This window comes from Pezoporus wallicus, unplaced genomic scaffold (genome assembly GCF_028554395.1).
Source record: "Pezoporus wallicus isolate ANWC-B61680 ecotype Strahan unplaced genomic scaffold, APGP_CSIRO_Pwel_v1 contig_4710, whole genome shotgun sequence".
Taxonomy (NCBI): domain Eukaryota; kingdom Metazoa; phylum Chordata; class Aves; order Psittaciformes; family Psittacidae; genus Pezoporus; species Pezoporus wallicus.
In genome coordinates, this window is record NW_026640647.1 from 612,746 (window position 1) to 635,119 (window position 22,374).

Below are 22,374 nucleotides of genomic sequence, written 5' to 3' on the forward strand. Positions count from 1 at the left end.
GCCTGAAGCCTCTGGCAGAAAGCCCCAGGGGAGACTCGAGGTCAACTCCTCTGCTTTTGGAGACGGGGATACAGAGGATCTGAGGTCGGCTGTGCTCCAACTGAAAAAGATACTGGCAGCCTATGAAGGGCTTCTAGCTGCTTCGGAAGGGATTGGCATGAACCACAGCTCCTCCTGCCACTCTGGTGGCCATGCTGGGCTGGATGTTCAAAGGCAGGCTCTCTTCTACACATCATGCAACTGACGCGATGTGAATTAGCACACAACGAGCTCAAACAGGAAACCTAGTCACCCAGGAATCCTAGAAGTCATCATGGACTGGCCAGAGAGAAAAGAGTTTGGAATGTCACCAGAGGAGGTGACATGTGCTGAAGAGGCCCCACTGTACAACAAACTACCAAAGAATCTATCTGCTGGAGAAAACAGCCTGGGTTATTCCAGCCTCGGGCAAAGGCAAAGCCACTCATGGGACTGCTTTTGCTCAAAGACCTGGGTGCACTTGATGGATAATGTGGGAGGATGGGGAAGTCCTGTGTGTACCTCAGGGGGATTTAATCTTGGGTGAGAACAGCCAATGAACTGAACTGCATGATACTGTATACATGGGATATTATCACTTCCATGGTGGCCATACACCCATCAGCATGCAACAATCCAACACCACACACTATCCATCTTTCCTGCCCGGAGAGACTCATGGCAGATGGAGCCCAAGTCATGGACTGAATGAAGTCAATGAACATTTGTAGGGATGGTCCACAGACTACAGGAATGATATCTCTGTGTGTGTGTATATATAAATATACAAGTATATATATACATATATAAATACATACCTCTGAAAGGACAGGAAAGGTGATGGTGGAAAGTGTGAGACCTGGTATGACATGAATGCTATGAAATAAGTGGTGGATAATGCCCTAGTTTCAACTGGGACAAAGCTATTTTTTTCCCTAGTAGCTGGTGCAGTGCTGTGTTTTGGCTTCACTCTGAGAACACTGCTGATAACACACTCATGGTTTAGTTGTTGCTCAGGAGCACCTACCCTGATCAAGGACTTTTCAGTCTCTCGTGCCCTGCCACTCGGAGGGGCACAGGAAGCTGGGAGGGAGCAGAGACAGGACACCTGACTCAAACTAGCCAAAGGGGTATTCCATAATACAGCATGTCATGCCCAGTATATAAACTATGGGGAGTTACCCCAAAGGGAACGATCAGCACTAGGGTCAGCAGGTGGTGAGCAATTGTATTGTGTATCACTTGTGTTTATTAGGTTTTTCCTCTTCCCTTTCTCTTTTAGTTTTACATTCTATATAAATATATTATATTGTACTTTAGTTACTAAACTGTTCTTATCTCAACTCGCAGGTTTTACATTCCTTTGATTCTCCTTCCCTCCCCTCTGGGGAGGGGGGACAAGAGGGGTGAGTGAGATGCTGCATGGTGCTGAGTTACCAGTTTGTGGTAAACCATGACAGTGGCTTACGGACAGAATTGTTCCGTTGCTGTGAGTCAGACTGTCATCACAACCTGCAATCGGCCCTCAAAGACCACACACAAACACTCAAGTCAAGTGCTAAACTTGACATTTATGATCAAAACAATAAAATTGCCATCACAACCAAACCCCATCCTAAGTGGTGCTTCTGACTGCTGGAGAGAGCTTGACCATGAAATAAGGAACAGAGGGGGTTAGGAGTTCTTTCTATTTACCTGTTCATACTGCACCCATGTAAAACGGTTCTCTATGCCTCTCCTACCACCTTCTCAGAAACTGAACATGCAAAATCCTTAACTAAGGATGCACTCAATTCCCAAACACCACCATGGGGAGAAACAAAAAAGTATCCACTTGCCTTACATGTGATGATACCCAGCACGAGCAGCCTCTGAAAGGACCCCAAGGCTGGGACCCAGAACATCAGAGTCACACTTAAAAGACAAAGCCCCAGACAAGCCCCCACCTCCGGCCAGTAACTCCAACCCTCCTTATTCTCCTTCATGAGCTGGCACCATTGCTCACCTTTGCTGGCAGTAGCTAGTTCCCTCAATGAGATATACAGGCCATTCTGAAAACAGGCTGTGTCAGATCTCCAGCACATGGCCCCAGATGGGATTCTGGAACAAGGACACCAACCACAGGACTGCCTGCCTGGACCCTTCTCATCCTTTAGACACAGGAGCCAGAAGCAGCCCCCAGACTGCTGCAGAGCCCCTTCGGAGCTGCCTATTGATGCAAATGCTGGGACCCCAGCAGCTGTTTGTGTTATATTGAGAATGGATGCATTCAACAGCATTGTCAACACGCTGGGAGAGATGGAACATGCCACATCTGGCAATGTATTTGTACTCCCTTGCTCCACAAACAACAGGCCCAGAAGCAGCCTTGCCATTTAAGCTTCTTTTTCCTCTTGTGCTCATCCTCATTCCACTGAGCTCACTGACACCAGTGCCTTTGCTCAAGCATAGCCCACAACAGCCAGCATGGTGAGCCAGGGAGGAGGCAGGATGGCACTAACACCCAAAAAGCTCCCAGCAGTCAGAAGTTGGCAAGTCAGAAGCCAGGTCTGCCCAGAAACAACACTGAAGGAAGTGGGCAAGCTGAAAGCAGGCAAGGAACAGCAGAAGGTATTCATACAGGTATTTGATTCAGTACTGTACAAATACATAGCTCTCAAAGGTCATATCTCACTGAAAACTGCTCAGAATGAGGGTCAAAAACCCCATGAAGTAACATCTCAGAAGGATACACACACAGCTTACTCCCCAGCCTCACAAAGTGCTTGAAAATGTCACTAGAAATCCTGCAACAAGACAAGAACACTGTTTAAGGGTCTATCACAAACATCTGGTGGCAAACAGGACTGCTGCCAAGCTTACCTGATACTCTGCATTTCAGTTGCTTTAGAAAGCTAAAATCTACCAGGAGAGAAACCAGGTATGCAGCTCTAACTAAAATCTGTGTTCAGCCTTATGGAGGAAAGTTTACTCTTCTCTTTGTTTTTAAATACTGTCCCAAGAAAATCAAGTCATTGAAGACTGAAAAACAAACCACTATGGAACAGCTCATTTGCATCTAGGAAGGAGCAGACCAAATGATACAAGCAGAGTCTCCTCAAAGAAGAGGCTTCTGCAAGCAGAAGAGGTGAAGCAGGCCAGTGGAACACTTCAGAAACCATCTCCATTCCTCTACTTGCTACAGAGCCACTGCCACAAAGAGTAGAGTAGTGCAGGGAGAGGCAGAATATGCCGTTAGCTCACCACCCTCTGCTCACAGAGTGCCAGCACACATCCTCCCAGTTGACCCTGACATGTCTGTCAGAGGCAGAGATCCCTGTACAGACAGAGGAGGTGGTCAGACCTGCATCAGACCTCTCCATTTCCTTCTTCACCCTCATACTGGGGAATTGTCTCAGCTGGTGGGAGAAACAAAGCAGAAGTGCAGAATCACTCATAGCCTAAATGCTATCCCAAAAGTCATAGCAGGCATCCTGCCTGCACTCCTGATGCTGGTTATCCCAGACACCCAGCATTGGAGCAAGAGACACTCCATGCTGGCAGCTCAAGGCTCCTCAGCCTGGCCACTGCCTGAACCAAACAGGAGTTAGTAAGGACATTCCTGAAATTGAAAGTCAGAAAGGATACAAATTCAGCTCCTTTGGAAACCTCCAAATCCTGATCAAATCCAAACAGTTATGTCGTGCTGCCAGGTTTTGATTCATGCTCATGTAAGACTGCCCAAAAAATGGAGACAAGAAGAGCATAGAGAGGGGGCGCTGCAGCCCAGACCCAAGCAGCAAAAGTAGAGAGTCCTAGGAACCTGAGCCGCCTTTCCCCAGGAGCAGCTACGTGCAACAGGCACGTGGCTCTACAGGCTTCATTCTCTCCACGGCAAAGCGTTAGAGGAAGGTCTGCCCCTGTGTGTGACAGGGACCACCATTTCCCTGGCTGTCTGCCAGCAGAAGAAAACACAGGCAGAAAAAAGAACCCACCAATCTTGCTTTATCTGCCATGATGCTGCTCCAAAGTCGGTGGGAGAAAGCAAGGAGAAAGAGCTGAAGACAAGCCAGTGACAAAAAAGGCTTCAGACAGAAGAGGACAAGGGGAATAAAGAAACAAGAGTCCCACATGAGACTTGGAAGCAACACAGAAAAATGAAGATATAAGAGCTATCTTAAGGTTACATGATCTACAAAAGAGAGTCCTAAATCCACATTTTTATCCACATTAATGCTGTAATCCACATTTTTACCTTGAGGCTCTGAAATATTCCCAAATCCTATAATTAGAGAATTCTCTTTCCATGGATCAAAGACAGTGCAGAACTGTAATTCTCACTTTATTGAAGTAACCTTCCTCCACACTGCAAGAGGGCAGGCAAGAGGAGCAGAGTCCAGATGCATGGACTGCACGTGCTTGCTCTTGACTGGCGCATGCTCATAGCAGTGCAGCTGATGCGCGGATTGACTCCACAACTCGTTAAAGTTGTAAAGTAGGTATGCTTTTTATTCAGTGCTGAGACGCACGGGGATAATTCCTCAAAGTCATGCGTACCTCAGTGTTGTTTCCCTCTACATTTATTCTCTAAAGTTATATATATTCATAAGGTTGCACAACACGCCTATACATATTCATGTCCTATCCCCGCTTCGTATTATAATGAGCCAGAAGGTCCTCTGCACCTGCGCAGTGCCCCCTCTGGTCATGGGCAGGGGTCTCAAGATGAAGTAACTGAGTCTTCCTCCTGTGGGTAGGGGTCTTCAAGATGAAGTAAATGAGTCTTCCTCTTCTTGCACTTTTCACCTTTCAGTCTTCACATATGGCCTTAGGGTTTGGTCGGTATCCCAGCCATAAACCATCTGCTTCTCCCCCTTATCAGTAGATTCAGGTGTCTGCTTTTCCTTATCAATAGCTGCTTATCAATAGGATCAAGTGCCTGCATTTCCTTATCAATAGCTGCTTATCAATAGGACCAAGTGTCTGCTTTTCCTTATCAATAGGACCAGCTGCCTTTGTTCTGCTTAGCAGGCATTTACAACAGACAATACTTTTGTTTAAGCAAGCAAATTCCTCTAACCCCCTTGTACAACCCCCCTGTACATTGGTCAACTCTCTGCATCACAGCCACAAAGCCATTAAAATGGAGCTGATGAAATCTTCTGCATGTCACATCACAGCCAAAGCAAGGACAGAAAGCCTGCAAGCCCCTACCCAGACACCCCAGATGTGGACTGAGGCCACATCTGTCAGAGGCACCCACCCCACCATCAGCTGAGGAAAGACACCCCAGATCAGCAGTTGTCCTGCATCTGCAATTCCAGACAGATGCAGGAAGCCGAGTCTTCAATACTTGGAAGTTTTATTTGCAACGTTAGGACTCTGTCATTCCCGTTCTCATCACCTGATAGCATTGTCTGAGATGACACAGATTTTCCAACTCTCTTCAAGGAGGCTTAAAAAATAACTTCCCCCGTGCCTGTCTCAAGGGTAGACTGACAATAAAGTGTGCCCCACGCTGCAGTTACAGTGATTCTAAAAACAATTACATAGACATAAATTATATATATATGAATAAAAACTCCATTAATGAGATAAAACTTGGATTGTGTATTGCTGCCTCTGCAGTAGTGTTTCTAAACCAGACACTGTAACTAGAAGATTAGAGGAGTTATGGAAAACCTGACCTTTCAGCTGAAAAAAATTCACCGTCTTATTTTAGGAATCATTTAACTGGCAGTTGGTGCACTTGGCCTTTCATCTGTTCCACAGCATAAACTCTGACAGTCTAACATCCCTCACTGCTGGTCAGTTCAAAGTGTGCATTTTCCAGTGACTATGTAATTCGGGTTTGGGCTGATGTCATAGCTGCCACTCCAGCAGACCCACTGAAAACATAAAACAAACACATCCACAACTTCAGCTGCTCTCCAAACCAAAAAAAAACATGTAATTGCAGAAGGAAGCTACACCACCTTATAAAGGGGTTTGCTGCACAGCATCTGTTTTACTCAGAAATGCTGGAGATTCTTAACAACTAAAAGTACACACAGTTTAAAACACTTACAACTCCAGAGCAACAACACTATGCAGCATTACAAGAATACCAGATACGCCCCCCAAGACTTTCTCCAGTTGAAACTGTAGCCATAAAAACTAAATGATGCAACCGTAGCACTCAGCAAAAGCACAATTCAACAGACACTCTCTCGTGCAATTGTTTTAATTCACTGTAACACAAGAATAAAGAGTGATGAGGCTGCTGCTTGAAAAAAAAAGTTTATTTAAGGTATCAAACCAGGCCTAAAATACAAAAGAAAATTCAGTGTTCCTTCAAAATGGAATCTCTAACAGAATGCTGAACAAATGGGGAAGGAAGATTAAAAACTTTTAAAACATGTAGTTGATGATGCTGGTTGGAAGGCCAAAAATCCATTTTCATGCACAAAACACTCATTTCCCAGCAATATATATTTGAGAAGAGATGGACAGAAATAACTCAAAGGCATGCTTTGGCAAGTGCTTAATGAATGAGCTTACTTTCCTCTTAACTTAAAAAAAAAACATGCTATAGACATGAGGTTCTGCACTTTGTCATAGCAAGGCCAGGTAACAGATACAGTAAAGTTTTAGTTTTAGATTTATGAATCAGAAGATAATGGACTTTCTGGAAAAAAAAAGGATTGCATAAGCGGTACTAAAACTGTCAGCAAGAAGCAATTGATAACGCTTCTAGAAAAAACACTTATGAAGGCTATTTCTGCCAGTGGTCTTCCTCAAATATACACAGGCGGGAACTATTGCCATCAAGAGCATTAAACATTCCAACACCATAATGCAAACTACATAACGTGTTACTTCGTTTTCCTTCAGCCTCCCATCTCCTTTTTCTCCATCCTCTTCCTTCATGAAGGAGGGAGATGATCATTAAAGTGTGCTCTGAGTTACTTAGGGTTGAAGTATTTCATTTCCTTCGCTGTGGTTGCTTCCTGAAGAAAAAAACACACCACTGTACAAAGCCTGTGACCTGACAGGGGCAAAACACACACAAATCAAAAAGTGATCTAATTATACTTTTAAAGCTACACATTTCAGAGCAAGCAAATTCCTTGAACTGTGATGACTCCATTTACGCTGTTGTTGATTTCTTCATCCTAAAACTGTAATGATATCTTTCTTAAAAAAAGAAACCTTCACACAGCAATTCTTAATAAATGTTAAAATATCACTGTGATTTTTCTTCTGCTTTTGCAGGTGGGGTTTTGTGTTTTGGCATGAATAATTTAACCATGCCACAGTGTCTTGGAATTAAAAAAGTTTACTGATTAGCCTTCAATAATAATCTTATTTCTGCATATTCTGAAAGAAAGTATCTGTAAAGAATCAATAAAACAGAGGAAGCTTCAGTTTCCTGATGAAGAGATTTACTACCTGGCTACCACATGCCAGTGACTAGCAGAGCATGACACTGACTTTTCCAGCTGTGTCTGGACAGATGCTGCTGGAAGATTTTCTTATTCATCTCATCAGCAATTTTCATAAATTAGGTGAAAGAACACCTCTGAAACAGAAATTCTGAGTAACTCAAAGCACAGTTTAAGCTGGAAACATCATGTGCATCACATGACAAATTCCATCCTTAATGCTATTAACCAGGGAATATCCAATATTTTGTGCAGTAGAAAGGAAAGTGACACACTTTTAGAAGAGTGCCAAATAAAAATGAGGGAAGATTTGGCCATCAGTTATGTCTATGCTGTCTTTCTGCTCCTGAAAAATGCTGTTGCTTCTTCTTCTCCAGAGCAGTAGACGACCTTCCAGCAGTTTCCATCAGCAAAGAATAAAGTGAAGTTCCTGGTTGGCTGTTGTTTCTACTCAGGGGGTAGGTGCTGACCAGGTACACTGGAGTTACAGTATGATAAATAAACACTTTACTGATTGCAAAGTTGCCCATTAAATGTCAGATGGGTAGAGACTGAGGAGAACCCAGGCTCTAACTGGATAATGCGTCACAAAGATCTTAGTTATCTTTGTCAACCTACCAGCTATTTATTAAATAAATATTAATTTAATATTTATTTAAATGTTATTTAATAATTATAAATAATTACTTAAATATTATTAAATAATGGGCCTTAAAACACAAAGGTAGACCCTGCTGGTCCCATTAGCCAAAGGCACAGAGAAGAGCCAAGATAGCATAGAATATCTTTAGATAGTAAGCTCAAATGATCACATAGATGTCTGGTTTTCAGTTTTGTTTTGGTTTGTTTTTTCAAGCAGTACTAGTTAAGTTTGCATGAAATAACAACCAAATAAATCAGAAAACTAAAAAGAATGTACTGTGAAGTCAGGAGGTGAATTCCATCAGCACATTCAGCATCTCCTGACTCCTTAGCTTGTAGTTAGAAGGAAGGCTTTCAATACAAAAATATTACTACCCTTATGAACACTGAAAACGTTTAAAAAAAGAGTAAGAAAATGTGTTTAGTTTACTAAACCCAGACAAGAATGAAGAAACAAAAATTATTCTTAATCTCACTTTTAAAAACCCAACCTGAAAACAGTGACATGCACATTCATATTTCGTACTGTGTTTGGAGAGCTTTAAACCAAGAATAATTTCATATTAGCTGTAATGATCATTCTTAAATGCCAAATAAGACTGATGTATTTTAATTCATGTTGAATGTCTCAAGAATACAAAACAAAGCCATTGTTTAAGTTAGCTACTACTTCAGCATCTTTTTTTAAATGCCACATTTTCAGAAAGCAGCATAGGGGATTGAGAGAAAATAATCTCAATACTGAACAAAGCCACACGGAAGCAAGAATGCAAAATATCTGTATTAAGAGCATTTTGCTGGAAAATCCCAAACTTCTCTACAAAAAGTAAGACTTTTGGTGCTCATACATGGAGCCTGTGAACTGCAAAGTTAAGAGTAATAGTGAAGTAAATAGTGAAGAGAGACGTACAGCATGAAGAACATCAAGAATAGCTGTGCAGTGTACTGCCTTGCTCCTCCTAAAACGTCTATACTTTTTCAGTGTGTGCTTGCAAGCATATCCCATAAAACTGCCTTACAATCATTTGTACAACTGCAATGTACAAATTACTTTTGTTTTCAGTTTGCCTCCTAAATCCATGTATTCCTGCATTGATGCTTTTATTCTGCAGTTGTAAATCCAGATTAGAGAATTCCTGTTTCTCCCATCTCCACCTTTTATGGCATCATCTCTAGTATCAATGCCAGCCATAGATCACAATTTACATTGCTAACTGCTATATAGTGCAGTAAAGTTAAAAGAGCTATGTGGGGGATCAACAATACATATGAGTACTAAGCCCCCATACCAAAGTTGAACACAAAAGAACCAAAATGATCACCATTTAGATCATCATTTTTAATCTTAAATTTTAAAGCCTGGTTCTCAAAAAAGGTGGATACTGTATTTCTCAGTGAAGACAGGTAGTTGTGAACAAACTCAGAATGGGAAGAAAGGTATCACTTGATATGGCATTACATTAAGTGTTTGGAAGATGCTGGCTTTGCCCTGTTCAATGCAGGAAGGTATTCTATAGATGTCTGGATTATGCAAATTAAGCAGAAATATTTGTTTTCTAAAAATATTGTAGTATTTGCACTGACTTTCAAATAAGACCTCAGGAAAAAAAAAAAAAGAAGAAAGCAACAATCAAATTCCCCCCCTACTGTTACAGTCACTAATACAAATGCCTATTCTGTGATACAGCCACAATACCAGGACTGCTGCTGCAGTAGGAATACGTCTTCTCTTTTCCTACTAAAAGCCATATATTATTTTGATGAATAACACATCAGAGGTTTGTTTGGCTGGTCTAACAACATGATGAAATGCTTTTTCCACTCTAACTAGAAAAGTTATTCCTATTCAGCAGATGAGTTAGGACTTTGCTTTCCTCTAAAGAACTGGCTTTGAAACAGGTTTAGGCAACACCTTAAAAATAACAAGACCTGGATTCTTCTACTTTCTGGGAGGGTCAGTCCCACTGAACTTCACTCTGAGTAATTCCTGGAAACAGAACCAGACTTTAAGATGCTGAAAATAACTAAAGCTAAAATATTAAAGAATAGTTTATATGCTTGAGTTATCTGTATGTAGAATATTGGTAAAACACAAGTTCCACCACTCAGAGAAGGTGGGATATGTAACGACTGATGTTGAATACCTTTGCAGAATACATGTTGTTAATTATCTACATTAGCCAGTGTAACTCTAGGCTCCTAATGTATTCTCACATCAAAAGTTTACCTGCAAGTTAAACATAGCAGTCTCATGTTTCTTTTCTTCAATCCACAAACAGTTCATTATCATTTGCAAAATAACGAAAGGAACAGAAGAGATTCACTCCTAGCAAACTACGAACTACTGAATGACATTCGTGTTGACAACTGTATTTCTTTCATCTCAGAAGGACTTAATCTTTTTCCTACACAGAGTAATGCCCACCTAAAAGGACCTAGTTTATTTAGGATGAGATACAAGCTTTTCTGTTCTCCCACCTAAGCACCATACACTTTAAAGTTCAAATATTTTGGCACTTATGTCTCGGTACAGAACAAGAAGTTATATACTTCAAGCAAAACGTTTGGTATGGGAGAAGGTATCTTTCCAAGCCTTGGCTGTACTCCTAAAGGCTGAATGAAATTCAGGCTTCTTCAAATTTTGGCCAGTGCTTCAGGTTTTAGGGTATTTTTTACTTTCTTAAAATTAAATTCATAGTCTCATGACTCTTAACTACACATTGTCTGTAGACTCCCCTCAAATTTGCTGGAGAGGACTAAAAGGAATTTATTCAGAAAGACTGTCTTGAAGACCTCTTGCTTGAGCATTAGTAATTATTACTTTATTTATTCTAAAAAATATGAGGTCACATTCTGGAAAGCAAATCCCATGTTTGCCAGGGTACAGGCTTAAAGGAAAAGTTAAGCCTTTAGGCAAAGGGCAAGTTATTCGCAACACTCTCCTCATTTATGGTAAGGTCTCCTGGAACTAAAGAACACAGCTGAAATGAGTTGAAGGACACTTATTTTCATGAAAGTGAAGTAGAAGCCTCTAGTTCATTCAAAACAAAAATGTCACTATTTTGTTTTCAGTTAACTGATCAACAAAAATCTTGCTTACCAGCTGGGTAATGACTCATAAGGCTCCAGCCACTCCTCTATGCCAAAGCATCTTCCAAAGTGTGGGGAGAATGACTTAAAGGCTGGCTTCAGGTAAAATTAATTCATCAGGGCTGTCCCCTGAATCAAAAAGTAGGAATTTTGGCACAAAGAAAGTACAGAAACGATTTTGAAATGGTGTAAATAGATAAAAGTGAACTAACAAGAGGGAACATTATGACCTGATGCAGGTTCTCTAATATGTATCACAGGTGTACTCCTCCTAAAGCTCATACAAAGGGGGATATCATTTAGTACTTGCTATGGTGACTATTTATTAAGCAGCTACCAGTATCTACACAGTGTATATTTAAATATATACCTTCTTGCTGTACATGAATTATGACTTGCTCACACTCATGCTCCGAGAGCTAATTTATTAAACACCAGTGTGTAGCATAAGGTGCTCAGTGGTTAGCTCAGTGGAAAACATGACCAAACTGTTCCTCTGCCTGCTTCTCACTCAGCCCACTGCCAGAACACTGTGCAGCTGTCAAAGGGAAAGATACAGTAGTCATATAAGTTGATCATGTTCTACAGTTCCTTCAGGGATCACAGGAGTCTGTCTCAGAGAAAGCCGTAAGTGAGCAAAAACAGAGCTGCACACTCTTGACATTGTAGAGGGGTTAAACTATCATCTAGCCCACCAAGGTTCCCCGTTTTAGCAACTCCGTATCTTTAACAGTTTAAACAGGAACTAGGATTTCTAAAGCTAAGCAAGACGAAAATAACCCCCAAAACTGTGTAGAAGTTATTCTTATACACCCTTTCTGTCATGACAGTCACCTGGTGATCCATCACTTCCAGCTCCTACAGACAATCACCACTTCCCCAGACTGTTCTCATATGCCTCTACTAACAATAATTTTCTGTCTGTGACAGAAATATGTATTATTTGACTTTAACCTTCTGACGCAGAGATCCAGAGTTTCACATGAAATAATTTAAACTGAGTAAGAAAAATGCTCATCACACGACATTTTTACATCATAATTGAAGATGAAACTATCAAGTTCAATTATAGCTTGATCTTCATACTTTAAAACTTGATTCACATACTTAGTAGCCCACATTTTATGTAAACCTGTCGGTTTGAATTACAAGGACCTATTATAGATAAAATACAACTGCATACTTTTTTCAGTGCATAATTCCCAGTCAAAAAATCCAGCGCTTCCATTTCTAATGGAATGATCTAATGAAAGTGTCTGAAAACAGATGCTTTCCATATTATCCTCAGACAAAAGTGGCTGGTATCCTCCCAGACTGGATGACACTGCCAGTGGCAAGGTCTTTTCCTTCAAAGGATTATCAGCAACCTCTCCCTCAGGTACTCTCACTATACTCTATGTAAATTGCATCATCCACAGGCAATACAGAAATAAACCTCTATAAACCTCCTTCTGTTCTCCTACTGAGGGTAAACAGTGCCTATATTATAAGCGATTTTTCCATTGTGATGGAATTGCTGCATGGCTGCAAACTGAAAAGCTGGATGTTCACACTTCATGCTGTAGTAGGATTGCTAGTGAAAAAAATTTGGGAGGGATTCAAAAAGCGTGATAAAAGAAGCCTGTCTTTGTTGCCAGAAACACGTTCGTTTTACCGTCTGTGAAAGATTAGGCTGCAGTTTCCATTGTTTAATTTAGAAGTTCTCATTTTTTTCCATCTATATGTAACTTAATGGTTAATGAAGTGAGAGACAATGGTGAAAACCAGAAACTCTTGATTTCACCTGCACAGCAGAGGGAGCTGGCACTACAGTATCTCTTTAACTTTCTCAACAGACTCTCAAAACTCTAGATTAGTTACCATATCTGGAAAAAAGACAAATGGATTAGTTACCATATCTGGAAAAAAGACAAATGAAAGCAATTCAGCTTCATGCCCTTCTAGTTCTTTTTACTTCTGCTGATCTTCTGCTCCAACTATAAACTGGTTCTTGGTGTGCTGATCACATTCCATAAACACCATTTCTGATCTTAACCTTCTCGGATCCTTTCAGAAGGGACACAAAGGGAAAGCCAGAAGTTTCAGCCTAGGGCCTGCCTTTTCAGACTATAACAGTTTACAACATTCAGCTCTGAATATTGTCTCTCTCTCTTTTCCAAACCCCTCACCTTTTCCCCCCAAATGTGCTGTTCTGCTCAGCATCTTCCAAGAATTCCTGGTGTGCTTAGTAAGTCAGAAAGCTAGACGACCACATTGAGACTTGTTCCTTCACTTGTTATATGCTCTGTTCAATACTGTCAAAAGAAAAGACTGTTCATATTTCTATCTTCAATGCTATCTTGCTTTGCTGTCTTGACTCCTCTCTCCTTTTTCATACATTTCTTCTTTCACTGCTGGAAAACTCAACTGTCCTCTAGCTTTCAAAATCACAAGAAAAAATACCTACTCTATTGACACAAAAGATTTTCCTCTTGCCCTTGAAGGAAGGGAATTTTCATCTGTCTGTAGCTAACATTAACATGCATCTTTGGAATCTAGCATAAAATAAGAAACATATTTGAAAGAAATGCCTGACAGATACCAAAAGCTATTTTTCAGCTTGAAGTTTTGAAGCAAAATTATTACAACAAATGCATCCACAAATAGAAAATTGAAGCTTTAGGTTTCTTTTTTTTTGTTGTTGTTTTGTTTTGTGTTTTGATTTGGTTGTTTGGTTTTTTTTTCAAGATTATTCCATTTTAGTTTCAGGTGACTGTGTTTTTGTCATCTGGACATTGTGGGTCACAGCAGGCTCTGTACTGGAAGCCTGTGTAATTCAAAGCATGACAAGTATAGGACTTTTTCTTTTTGGACTTACAAGGCAGCAAACAGACTGGTTTGCAACTGAACTATAGGTAGTATGTTTCAAAAAAAGAAAACATTTCTATTTATTTCAGTCCATATCAGAGGGGTTTGTTACAGAACTTTCATATTTATTACATTTTACTTTGGCATATGTTTTAGTTCCTTCCACACAGCTATAAATCAAACACTCCTCCTGCACACACCCAGAACAGACTTACTACGACGATTCTTCTTATGACATGGAGACACATAGCCAAAAAAGAGAAAAACAAGGAGAGTTACCCAACTAGCCAGTTTGTTCCAGATACCCGCTTACCAGACACAACCAACAAGGTCTGCTAGTCTGCTAGTGTGATGGAAACAAAAAAGCTTCTATTACCACACTATACAAGAGTGACACTGAGAAATAACCTTTCATCAGTTAATGCTCAGGTTCAAGTAACAGAGAATTGGGAAAACCTGCAGCACTGCCCATGGAAATAGTTTAGAAATACAAAAGTATTACAGTTCTTTTGTTTGTAGGCTCTTAGTAATGAAGACCAGCATCCAAGTAAAAGTGCATTAAATTCCACTCAAATCATCTAACATGGCACTCTCGTACACCAGTTGTCTTTCTTTTTTTACCTCTATTGAAAACTTGTAATCCACAAAGTCAGAAGTTGGTCACCTCCATGGGTAAAGCAGGGGTGCAGCACAACCACTGAAACAAAGTGCAGACGCAAGCACATGTCAGCACTTGCCATGTGGCTGAGGTCTGGCTTTCCAGCTTTGCACAGGAAAGCTTTGTTGTATTTGGCAGTCGTTCTCTTGTGGAGCTCTCAGGCTCTTTCTTTCGTCTACAGATATAATTGCTCAATAGAGGAAGAAAATGTAGCCAAAAAAAGTCAGTGGCAGATACCTTTGCTATTTTACTTTGACAACCCAGATTATTTTGGATATTTAACAAGCTACACATCCTCTAGGACAAGATTATTTAACCTTCATACTGCTCCTCAGACCTGACAGTTACTTAACAGCACAGATTGCACAACAGTCATCATGTGGCTAACAAACAATATATTTTACACAGAAACTGAGCACTTATCAAACTCTCTCCCTTGCCAGCCAGGTACTTCAGTTCTTCTGATGTCATGGGAGAGACTAAACATTGCTGATTCCTTTTCCTGGTCCACACAGAAGTGTCTGGAAGCACTACAGTGACAATATACTTAAGTCTCTGGAGTAAGGGAGGGCCTCACATTGCTCAACAGCTCATCTGCTGGCTGACCAAATTGGAGATTTTGATGTCTCTGGCAGGGGCTATGTCTGGCCTTTCACAGCCAGTAACCATGAGTTCTCATAAAGGATGACAGCTGCAAGTTTTGGGGAAGAGTGGAGGCAAAATATTTATCTACAAATGTCACATATAATCTTTTTTAAACATCTTAGAAATAGGAAATGCTTGCATGCTATGTCAATATAACTGATAAAAGTAGGCACATGGCAGATTCTTACTGTAGTTAAAGGACATTAGCTACCCAGACACCTATTGAGGCAGCAAAACAGCAGGATACACCATCCACTAGTCTGTGGAATATGTTGGTGACATTTTTCCTCAGAGACAGAGGAAATTGCTGAGGATTGTCAGGTTCTTTACCACTGATATTCTCCAAAAAGCTTTTCAAAATTTTCTTGCATTACTTCAATGGTGCGCAAGAGGAAAAAAGCAGATAAACCCTACCAGTTGTCATATACACTGGGTCACAACCTTACCCATTACATTATCTGCAACAGGATACCCACAAGTTCTGAAGTGTCACTCCCATTGATCAGACCTATGAACATTTGAGACTCCTCTGAGACTTCTCTCCCATTAAAGATAACCATCTCCCTTCAGGAATATTTCCAAAGTTAATGAAAATAATGAAAAAATAAGAGTCTGTGCTCACTTTCTAAACTGCTTCTCAAAACGTTGTGCAGACATTTAATCATAATGAAGTCATGCAAGAGAAGTGCCATTTTTCTCCATGAATTCCAAGTTTTACAATGAGGCTTTTCCTAAGGACACTAAAAATCGCACCAAGACCCCAGTCTCTTTGGCCTGTTTCCTCCCAGTTCCTAGGTACATCATCCACTGCTAAGCCCTATTCTTGCTGATTTCAACAGGGATAGCATTTAAAATCTCAGTGATTCTCAGCAGTAGGGAAATAACACAGGTCAAATGAAAACAGAACAGTAAAGTCTACAATCTGTTGCTCTGGGGTTGGGAATGGTAAGAGCAGAACACTGTTTACACAGGCAGTAATGCACAGTTACAGCTGGGCTGTATCAGAAGAAAGGCCATGAAAATTTGATAGGCTACAAAAAGAGAGTTTCTAAAGAACTAAGAGTCTCTCCTTTTTAATCCAGGACCTTTCTGTAAACATTACAGTACTTGCTTCCCAGCAGGGACAAAGCTTGGCCTCCTTTGGTAGTGGTAAGCATATAAACCAATAGAAATCTTCAAAGATATTATGGAACAAGAAACACCAGAGATTCAGTAGCTGCTTGAGGTAAACAAGCTCACAAGACTCATTTAATCCACACTCCTCTCACACAGTATCCTCTGTATCCTTGCTTGCTGTCACTATTCAAAGAGAACAAAACCTATAAGCAAGATCTTGACACAAAATAATATATTCTTCAAGTATGTCTGTCTCCTTACAGCAGATTCTCTGCACAGAACAGTGTCAGTTCAGAAAGAAGTTGAAGATGCAAGAAGTTGAAGATGCACTGTTTTACTTACCTGGATATTTTTAGAATACTCAGCATCTGCTAAGGAAGCTCTGAGTTGCTCTGTTTCCATTTTTGTGGAAAGGAAAAAATATTCAGCAGAGCCAATGCCTTATCGATAAAGTAACTTATAGTCATTTAGTGTCGTGGCTGATTATAAAGGTCTTACTCTCATTTATACCAAAACTTCTTTTTGCTACTGGATTAGTGGAGAAATGCCGAAACCTAAAGGCAGCACTGCGCTTCTACATCCAGCTGGTAGGAATAAGCATTTAATAGCAATGGCATTTGACTGGCATTGCCATCACAGAAGCGTACAATACATAGCATCTATTTTTCAATGAGCGAAACCCAAGCTGTAAAATGCACGTGTATTAACCCTCTGGCTCCACTCTCTCTATTGGGCCAATCTAGAAGGTACTCCCAGCACTTTATCTACCAGGCACTCGCCCAGCTGAAGCCCTGACTCTTCTATGATTGCACTGGTACAAGGCACATATACATGCATAAAATATAGATGCATAAAATGCAGGTGCACAGCTTTTAAAAATTGCCTTATGGAACAACATATACATAGGATTATATACAGGTGGCATACATGGGCTAAAAGACTATTCACAATCTGCAGACAAAAGCACAGCTGTACTTACATGGAGTTCAGTTGGCACCATATCTTCCACAGAACACCCCTTCCAAAGGGAAAGGCACAATCCAGTGCACCAAGAAAAGGTCAAGCACATCTGCAGCACCATAATGTGAGCTTCTGCTTGCCTTTTATATTACAGCTCACTTTATTTCCATAAAGGGAAGAGATGATTAACTACTAGAAATAGCCACAAAACAAAGCCTATTCCCTTGTTTCTCATTAAAAAAAAAAGGAAAATGCAGAAATTCATAAAATAAGAAGAAACATCAATGAAATCCATGTTGCATCTAATATGAATTCTCCATTTTGTTTATCTGCAAAGCTTCTCACCATGTCATTGCCTCCCTCCCAGGTAACTGACATCTACTTATGATAAAATATTATCCTAAAATACTTATCATATTTCTGTTTGCAACAGACATTCCGAATAGCTCTATTGCCAAACTAAATATACTTTAAAAATGTGAGTACTTCCTGGCCAATATTTCCAAGATACTTAACGTCTAAATCAAACTATTATGGGGTGACTTTTAGTCTTATAACTTCCAAGAGAACAGTGCATTCAAAATTAACCATTTCAAATTAAACTGAAAGTATACTAATTACTCTGTTTCACATTTACCAGAGACGGAAGCATACAAAGAGATTAAACTACTTAAAAGATGTAAGGAAGAAATTCTTTACTGTGAGGGTGGTGAGGGTTGCTCAGAGAAGCTGTGGTTGCCACACCCATGGCAGTGCTCAAGGCCAGGTTGGACGGGGCTTTGAGCAATCTGGTCTAGTGGAAGGTGTCCCTGCCCATGGCAGAGGGTCAGAACTAGATGATCTTTAGGGTTCTTTCCAACCGAAACCATTCTTTGCTTCTTAAATGCTAGGCCAACCCCAAGGGGAGTGGCCTGCAGGCTCCTCCATTAAACGACACTAGTCAAGTTTATCCTGCAGCCATGGGGCTTGTGAGGCACACAGGCTGTGGGCCCAGCAGCACAGCACAGGCCTGGACATGCGCAAGGGAGTCCCAACTACCATGGGTCATGAACTCCTCCAGGTACAAATGATCTTCCCATCAAGACCACTACTACACATGGTAACAGCTATTAGGATGAGCATTTACAGTTTAATTCTTGTTATGGTTTTGCCTTTGGTTGACATGTTTCTATGGTGTCAGGTGAGACAGTACCATCTGTTGAGCACCACAGAGGAAAGAACAGGTCATATACATCAGAGTCACCATGGGTCACTGCCTTCCCCTCAACTGTAGCGGATACAGAAGCAGGACACAGGCCTGCAGTTCACAGCAAGGCTAGGCTGGAGAGATATCTAAGTGACACCTCGGCTTAAGCAACCTCTGCTTTTCCAGCATACGAGGCACTAAATACCCACTTTTCCATGGTGCAGCCATTCTTCTAGCACCCTCTGGTGTTCAGAGCAGCTATAGATCGTAAGGGGGACATGGCCGCATTACAAACCAACCTTCCTCTCCGGAAAGAACTGTTTTCCCAACTGGAAAAAGAAAACTACTAAAGTGTTCCACTGTAGAAGCTCCCCAAACAATATATGTTCCTCTAATATACTCAACTGTAACCTCTGTCATGTTAAACTTGCTTTCAGTAAATAAATGAAATGCTAGTTTTGTTTACCACAGAAAGGAAAATTTTGTAATTTCCCTTCAAATGAATACATTTCCCAAACTGGAAATTAACATGTGAATTCACTACCTTTGTGTTAAGCAAGTTTTATACAGGCAAATTGGTAACATCATTTGAGCCAGTCACATCACCTCCTAAATGACTGAGCTATTAAAACAAGCAGCCTTTCTCATCTCTTATTTCATTACGTAAGACTACAGGGCATCAATTTCAGAACCTTCTTCTACTCTTTACAATCTACAAGCTGGTTAAGAAAAGGAAAACAAAAAAAAAACCTCACTACAACAATTTTTTCAATTAGTTTGATTTATGACGACAAAAAAAAAAAAAACACAAAAACAAAACATTCAAGGCCAACACTGGAGTTTACAAACAGATTGGAATTTGAAAAGTACCAGACACACTTGCTGAAACCTCAGCCAACAGGGATTTGAATGTCAGAGCAGGGTGCAGGGGACAGCAAGGGAGCTGACCATAGCTCTCTTTGAGTGGTCTTCAGAACAATGACACATAGCTCGGGGGTACTCTGTTAAGGTGTAAGGTTGAGATGAAATAAGGTCCAAGCAAGTAAGAAATCTACTGAAAAGAAAGTCAAATGTAAAACAGAATTATCATTTCAAAACAGTTTGTGTCCTCAACTGTATTCCTGACTTTATGAATTACAATGGCACAGCAGCACACTGCACCCTGCCTTATAGGACTGTCATTCTGCACCCTTGAAGCCAGAGCTGTGGTTTTCTCCTGATTGCTCTTGCATTCTGTCATTTATATAGGCTTTTACAAGGGTTTGAACAGGAAAGAAATTTACAATCTAGACACTGTACATAAATCCAACTACTTACACTTGTTTAGAAAGAACACTTTTAGACTATTTTTTACAGAGTTTTGAAACTCTGGGAAAACAGTAACATGAGGCAAGACCTGATCATAAGTTGTATACATAACCTGACATTCATTAAATATGAGACAAGGTTTTTAGGATCAAATTCAAATAAGCCATATGCCAGCAGTACCAATGCAGAACACTGTTCCCCCACAGCAAAGTCACAGCTTTCAGCACTGGTTTCTCTGCTTCCAGCAGCACAGTTAATTTGTATTTCCCTTCCTTAAGCATTAGAACCCAGTAATGCAGCTACAGCTAACATGGTTTCAGTAGCAAAAACCATTTGATAGTTATGATATAGAGGTGTTTGTTTTTTTAACTGCATGTGTACTGAGTATTTGTTCTAAGTAATGCTATTCAAAGACATTAATCATGCTATTCCAAATGGAATTGGATTGTGTCACTATAGTAGGCTTGGTATTTGCCCTCCTAGTTTGGGGGTAGTCTTGAGTTCTACATGGCTTACTATCTTCAAAGCTTATGACAGATTTCTTAAAATCATAAAATTAAATGTGTATTACAACAGTATAATAAAAACCATATGTATTAAGACACACAAGGTATTTGCCTTGATGGATCAAGAAAGTTGAACAGGCCAAGTTTCTGGGTTTTAACTGGGTTGTAGCATAGACTCAAAGAGACAATTAGACTTTCATTAATATGGATTAAATTAAAAGGGTCTTTTCCTAAAGACTTTGCTTCTTCCCCCATGATAGAACTCTGGCTTTACTCAGGCTCCATGGCTCAGAACTCAATCACGTCCTACTGTCCCACACAGGAAGAGCATTAGAGTGTCTCTGCCTTCACATCCTGAAATTTTCACCAGAATGAGAGCCATAGCCGTAAAACCCAACAACTGCTGTCAGTCAGAAATTGTAAATCCCACTCTCAGCTCCAGAAAGCACACACTGTTTAACTGTGAAGCCCTTGGAAATTAGGAGCCATGCTTATGGCTGCATTATGCTCTCTAACAGCCATACCCAGTTCCCTATAACCACAATACTCCAACATATGCACTACTTTCCCTGTAGGATTCTCATCATGTAGGATTTCCCTGTAGGCCAAGTGGCCTACAGCAGATAATCACAAATAGCCCCCCTGAATGCACCTGTTATTGTTATTTGTGTTCAGATATATGTATATGAAGCGGGACTGTTTAACAAACAATTACAAACATACCAGAGATTGCCTCAATAGCATCAACAGCAGCCCAAAATACACACCTGAACAAGAACCCCATCTACTATCCTAGACCTGAAGTGAAGGGCCCAGACACCATCTATCATGACTTATTCCTGACATTCTGACAGGAGCTTTCCTCCAGACATGAGAACATTCACACAATTGATACAAGGTTAACCAATGTACAGGGAGGTTGTACAGGGGGGCTAGAGGAATTCACTTGCTTAAACAAAAGTAGTGCCTGTACCTATCATGCCTACTAAGCAGAACAAAGGCACTAACCATTGATAAGGAAAAGCAGACACCTGGTTCTATTGACAAGGAAAAGCAGAGGCCTGATTCTACTGATAGGCAGCTATTGATAAGGAAAAGCAGACACCTGAAGGGGGAGAAGCAGATGGTTTATGGCTGGGACACCGACCAAACCCTAAGGCCATAAGTGAAGACTAAAAGGTGAAAAGTTCAAGAAGAGGAAGACTCATTTACTTCATCTTGAAGACCCCTACCCACAGGAGGAAGACTCAGTTACTTCATCTTGAGACCCCGCCCATGACCAGAGGGGGCACTGCGCAGGCGCAAAGGACCTTCTAGCTCACTGTAATATGAAGCGGGGATAGGATAGGACATGAATATGTATAGGCGTATTGTGCAACCTTATGAATATACATAACTTTAGAGAATAAATGTAGAGGGAAACACTGAGGCACGCATGACTTTGAGGAATTATCTGCGTGCGTCTCAGAGCTGAATAAAAAGCATACCTACTTTACAACTTTAACGAGTTGTGGAGTCTATCCGGGTATCACTCTCACTCAGCAAACTCACACTTTGTCCAAGTCCAACGAACAGAATGACAAAATCTTTAGTTAGGGTTGCAGGGACCTCTGGAGATCATCCAATCCAACCCCTGCCAAGGCAGGGCCACCCAGAGCAGGTTATGCAGGTATATATCCAGGCAGGTTTGGAACGTCTCCAGATGCCACAACAAATCCCTGGGCAGCCTGTTCTAGTGCTCTGCACCCTCAGTGTAATAACGGCTCTTCCTCATGCTTTAGTTTACGACCATTGCTGGGCACCACTGAAAAGCCTGGCACCATCCTCCTGGCACCTGCCTTTGTGATATTTACATACATTAATGAGATACCCTCTCAGTCTTCTCTAGGTTAAACAGGCCCAGCTCGCACAGTCTCTTCTCATAAGAGATGCTCCACACCCCTCACTGTGGACAGTTTTAACAAAAGATAACAAATTTTTAGCTCAGCCTTTCTG